General features: G+C 39.3%; 1 protein-coding gene across 3 annotated transcripts in view; it reads left to right on the top strand.

The window, feature by feature from the left end:
* The window catches only part of KIAA0391 (KIAA0391 ortholog), a 138710-nt gene that overhangs the window by 24967 nt on the left and 108239 nt on the right, over nt 1-5504 (top strand). The window lies entirely within an intron of this gene.

Genomic DNA, 5504 nt, shown 5'->3' with positions numbered 1-5504 from the left:
GAGCCAGTTTTTCTATTTTTAGTAGAGACGGGAATCTCACTTTTGCTCCAGCTGGTCTCAAACTCATGAGCTCAAGTAGTTTATCCATCTCAGTCTCTCAGAGTACTAGGATTATAGTAATAAGCCACCATGCCCAGCTAGAAGTTTTTTTTAATGCATTTATTATACAGCTCTTTTTTTTTTTTTTTGTCCATAAAACAAAATAACCTTACATTTAGAATTAGCCAGCTGGACTTAAGTTAGATGGTCCCAATTTTGTTGAAACATCTAAAGCATCATAGTCAGGAGCCAGTTGAACATAGGCTGTCTTCTCTCCATCAGTCCTGATCAAGGAGTTGATCTTGCCCATGTCATTGTCATAGAGCTTCTTCCTCAGCCTGTTTGATCTGGTGCTTGTTGGACTTGACATCCATGATGAACACACTTGTCATGTTGTCTTCTTCATGGTCAACTCAGTAGTCAGGGAAACATGATGATGGCATGACGGTAAAGCTTGTTTCTCTTGTGGATACTTAGGGTGACCTGCAGGTATATTTTTCTCTAACTTACCACTCAACACTGTCTTCTTGAACTTTAAGGCCTCAGCTTTGGGAGGAGCACGGGTTTCCTCCTTTGCTTTTAGCACTGTCACTAAGCGTTGACAGATGGATTTTTATATCTGCTTCTGTATTCAGTCTGTTGAGGTGTGGTTCTGGTTAAATGGAGGGGTATGGAGATAATATAGCTGGAGAAGCAAAGAGTACCTGTATTGTATTGGCACTTGCAGATAATTGTATTTGTTTTTCTTTGATGCTATACTCAAACTCAAATGTAGATGTGTGAGCAAATGAGAGTGAAAAAGGCATATAAACATAGTAGTGTTATTATGAAAATAGTTTTAACACTGTGGATCCCCTGAAAGGGTCTTGGGGAGGCCCAGGAGTCCTTGAATAGTTTTAGAAAATACTCCTCTTTAGATATGATTCCCTTATTATTTTTATGTTAAAAGTTTAAGTGAAATTTATTTCCTTCAATTTTATTATACAATAAAATTCAATTTTATTATATAAACATATTAACAAGGGATGTTAAAACAAAGGCAACAGTCTCACTTTTAACATATTTTCTCTGGTTTGTTTTTAGTCCTTATTAAGACTTTTAATTTCATCATTTACTTTTTTTTTTTTTTTGAGACAGTCTCACTTCATTGCCCTCAGTAGAGTGCTGTGGCATCATAGCTCATAGCAACCTCAAACTCTTGGACTAAAGTTATTTTCTTGCCTCAACCTCCTAAGTAGCTGCAACTACAGGCTACAATACGTGGCTATTTTGTTGTTGTTGTTGTTGTTGTTTGTTTGTTTAGCAGGCCGGGGCTGGGTTCAAAATCACCACCCCTGGAGCATGTGGCTGGCACCATAAGCACTGAGCTGCGGGCGCCCAGCCTATGTATTTTTTTCTATTAAAAAATCTTTTTATTTTTTGAGACATTTTTGTCAAAAACTAAGGCAAAACACACACATTAGCCTGGGCCTATACAGACAGGATCAGGTTGGATCATCAGTATCCCTGTTGCCCTTGGTAGAGTTTCGTAGCGTCATAGGTCACAGCAATCTCAAACTCTTGAGCTCAAATGATTCTCTTGCCTTAGCCTCCTAAACAGCTGGGACTACAAGTGCCTACCACAATGCCTGGCTGTTTTTGGAGACAGGGTCTAGCTCTGGTTCAGGCTGGTCTTGAACTCATGCGCTTAGATAGTCCAACCGTCTCAGCCTGCCAGAGTGCTAGGATCATCATTCACCTTCAGTTTTCAAAATGGAAGTGGGTTTTTTCTGTCATGCAAATAATATTTATTAATTATAAAATAATTTCAGTTATAAAAAAGGATAAAACAGCCTACTGTGGTGAACTTTAATAAAACTTTAATCACAGGTAGATAATTCTCCATAATCCTTTGATTTAGAATTTTTAAAACCTTTAATTACTTGGGATTCTCTTTCCTAAAATAGAAAAGAAGGAAGGCAAATCACCAGTGGAACATTTAATTTAATTTCTAGGGTTAAGTTTAAATCACACCATTTGTTCTGCTTGATAATATCTCTTCAGGTAATTGACAGAGGGGAAGCCTTCTGGTATTTCTCTAAATACAGATTTAAGACAGGGCATATGACCCAAATGAAATGTCAGCATAAGAACTGATCTAACTTAGGTTTTGGGTTGTTTTTTCATTTTTTAATTTGAAGGGCAGACATCCCAACAGTGGTTGAGAATAGTAGCTGCAAACTGTGAAAAATGTGAATTGAGCTCTTTATCATAGTCTGCAGAACCTTCTGTTTTCTCTTTCCTGGGTTTGAAGAGCTTATCAGCTTTAAATTGAACTATGTCTATACTTCAGAATGTATGGTTTAGAACTATATCTTATAGATAATTAAACTTCTCAGATTCTTTTTTAACCTCTTAGAGTATAGCAGTATCATCATCATTCACTGTAAACTCAAACTCCTGGGTTTAAGCAATCCTCCTGTCACAGCCTCCCAAGTAGCTGGGACCACAGATGCATGCCACCGTGCCCAGCTGATCTTTCTATTTTTTGCAGAGATAGGGTCTCACTCTTCTGCTCAGGCTGTGCTCTTCCTTAAGAATCAAGTCCTCATCTATTCAAGTTTTATCATGAGATTATAATAATTCAGTCATGTGTTTAGGCTGTATTTCTAATTCTGGTTCTCTTGCTATTTATACCACTTCTGAGGTTACTCCTCCACCCACGTCTTGAACCCTTCCAAGTAGTTCAGAAGGGTTGGATTCAACTTCTTCCAAACTCCTGTTAGGACTGATATTTTGATGTCCTCTATGAATCACAAATGTTTTTAATGGCATCTAAAATGCTGAATCCTTTTTGGAAGGTTTTCTTTTTTTTTTCCAGAAGGTTTTCAATTGACTGTTCCAATCCATCAGGAAAACCACCATCTATTGTGAATAGAGCCTACAAAATGTCTCTTTTTTTGCAGTTTTTGGCCAGGGCTGGGTTTAAACCCTCCACCTCTGGCATATGGGGCTGGCACCCTACTCCTTTGAGCCATAGGCGCTGCCCACAAAATGTCTTTCTTAAAATAATAAGATTTGAAAGTCCCAATTACTTATTGATCTGTGGGCTACAGAACAGGTGTTGTATTAGCAGGCATGAAACATTAATCTCCTTGTATATCTCCATCAGAGCTCTTGGGTGATAAGGTGCATTGTCAGTGAGCAGTAACATTTCAAAAGAGATCTCTTTTTCTGATTAGTAGGTCTCCACAGTGAGCTTAAAATATTCAGTAAACCAGCCAGGCACAGTGGCTCATGCCTATAATCCCAGCATTCTGGGCGGTGGAAGCAGGAGGATTGCTTGAGGCCAGGAGTTTAAGACCAGCTTGAACAACATAGTGAGACCCCATCTCTACCAAAAGTAAAAAAAAAAAAAATTAGCCAGGCTCAGTGCCTGTAGCTCAGTAGTAGGGCACTGGCCACATACACCAAAGCTGGCAGGTTTGAGCCTGGCCCAGGCCTGCTAAACAACAATGACAACTACAATCAAAAAATAGTGGGGCATTGTGATGGGCGCCTACAGTCCCAGCTACTCGGGAAGCTAAGGTTAGAGAATCACTTAAGCCTAAGAGTTTGAGGTTGCTATGAGCTATGACACATGGCACTCCACCGAGGGCGACACAGGGAGACTCTGTCTCAAAAAAAAAAAAAAAATTAGCCAGGCTTAGAACCATGTACTTGTAGTCCTAGCTACTTGGGAGGCTGAGTCAGAAGGATTGCATGAACCCAGGAGTTTGAATTTGCGGTGAGCTGTGATAATGCCACTTCACTCTAGCCTGGGTGACAGAGCAAGACATTGTCTCAAAAAGCAACAGCTATAACAACAACAGTAAAAATATTCAGTAAACCATCTTTCATCATACAAAGTATGACAATTAAGTTTGTGAACTTAACGACCATGTACTGTACAAACAACTTGGTAAGATTTTATCACCTTGGCATATCCACGTGTCACAGTTGTTTCATTTCAATGTATGGTAGTGTCTTGCTGTGTGGTGTTCGTTATTATTTTGTGTTTGTGTGCTGTATAATGATAGCTCTGATGGTCATTCCAGAAAAAGAGTTCCAAGATTGCTTTAAAGAGTGGACTAGGCACTGGTGTTAGTGTGTAGCTTCCTAAGGGAAGTACTTTGAAGGTGGCCATAGTGATATTCAGCATTGAGTTATGTAGCACTTTTTCTAGAACATGTTTGTGAACATAATTGTCAGACCTTGTGTGTAGAACATCATTCCTCCAAAATGCAGGCTAGAAGGGAGTATTATTTGTATTCTTGAGAAGTTAAAAAGAGCCTTGTAATTATACTAATTCTGTTTCTTAGTTTTAACTATGCTTTTTTTTTGTTAAGTATTTATACAAGGCTTATAATAAGCTAGTCACTGTTACACGTGCTTTCCAAATACTAACTTATCTAACAAATATCTTTATAATAACTTTGGGAAAGTTACTTTAGCACTTGTGTTCTGTTGCTTGATCTTTCAACAGAGAGATTGGACCAGATGATCTCCAAGGCCCCTTCTAGCTCTGCAACTTTCTGTTGCCAGGCAAACTAAACAATTAAGGTTTTCCAAGTGGGAGTAGAAACGAAGGTGGAGCCCTGACAGTGCAGAATAGACTAGGAAGTTGTGATTTAGGTGAATAAAATGGTCTGTATCTAGCACAGTGTCAGTTTGGAAGGGAAGACAGGTGGCATCAATTGTTGAGGTTTCAATGGTAAGAACACTTTTGACTACCTCTTTGTCTTTTCTTAGGTAGAAATTACGAGTTAAGTGTTGAGCAGAGCACACCAAAACATTGTTAGTAACCAGCAATCCTTTTTAGCTAGGGGTTTAGCCAGTGGTTCTTCTCCTCCAAGATTTTAAGAAACAGGAAATAGAAGAGTTAAGATTTGGTGCAAGAAAATATCAGACTTCAATCTCATCAAGCATTTAGAACTAACTACTAATTTATAGGAAATACAGGGGCAGAGGAATACTTTAAATTACACCTCAAGGATAAAATCACCAAATCCACTCTGGGGGGAAACTACAAATCAAACACCCAGTTTTTTCCGCTAAATTAATTGCAAGGAAAAAAAAAGAGATGGAGCAAGAACAGAAACAAACGGTTGCTATAAGATGATAGCAACCTTTTCAAGTGTATAGATCGTATTTTTGATTTAAACAATCAAAGCACTCTTAACAGCAGATATTAAGAAATTATTGTTGGGCTCGGCGCCTGTGGCTCAAGCTGCTAAGGCGCCAGCCACATACACCTAAGGTGGCGGGTTTGAATCCAGCCCGGCCTGCCAAACAACAATAAATGGCTGCAACCAAAAAATAGCTGGGCGTTGTGGTGGGTGCCTGTGGTCCTAGCTACTTGGGAGGCTGAGGCAGGAGACTCGCTTGAGCCCAGGAGTTGGAGGTTGCTGTGAGCAGTGAAGCCATGGCACTCTACCCAGGAAGAC

The sequence above is a fragment of the Otolemur garnettii genome, unplaced genomic scaffold, assembly GCF_000181295.1.
Source record: "Otolemur garnettii isolate 467f Iridium unplaced genomic scaffold, OtoGar3 scaffold00052, whole genome shotgun sequence".
Classification (NCBI taxonomy): Eukaryota; Metazoa; Chordata; class Mammalia; order Primates; family Galagidae; genus Otolemur; species Otolemur garnettii.
The sequence above is the reverse complement of the archived record's forward strand: the minus strand, read 5'-3'. Positions and strand labels throughout refer to the sequence as shown.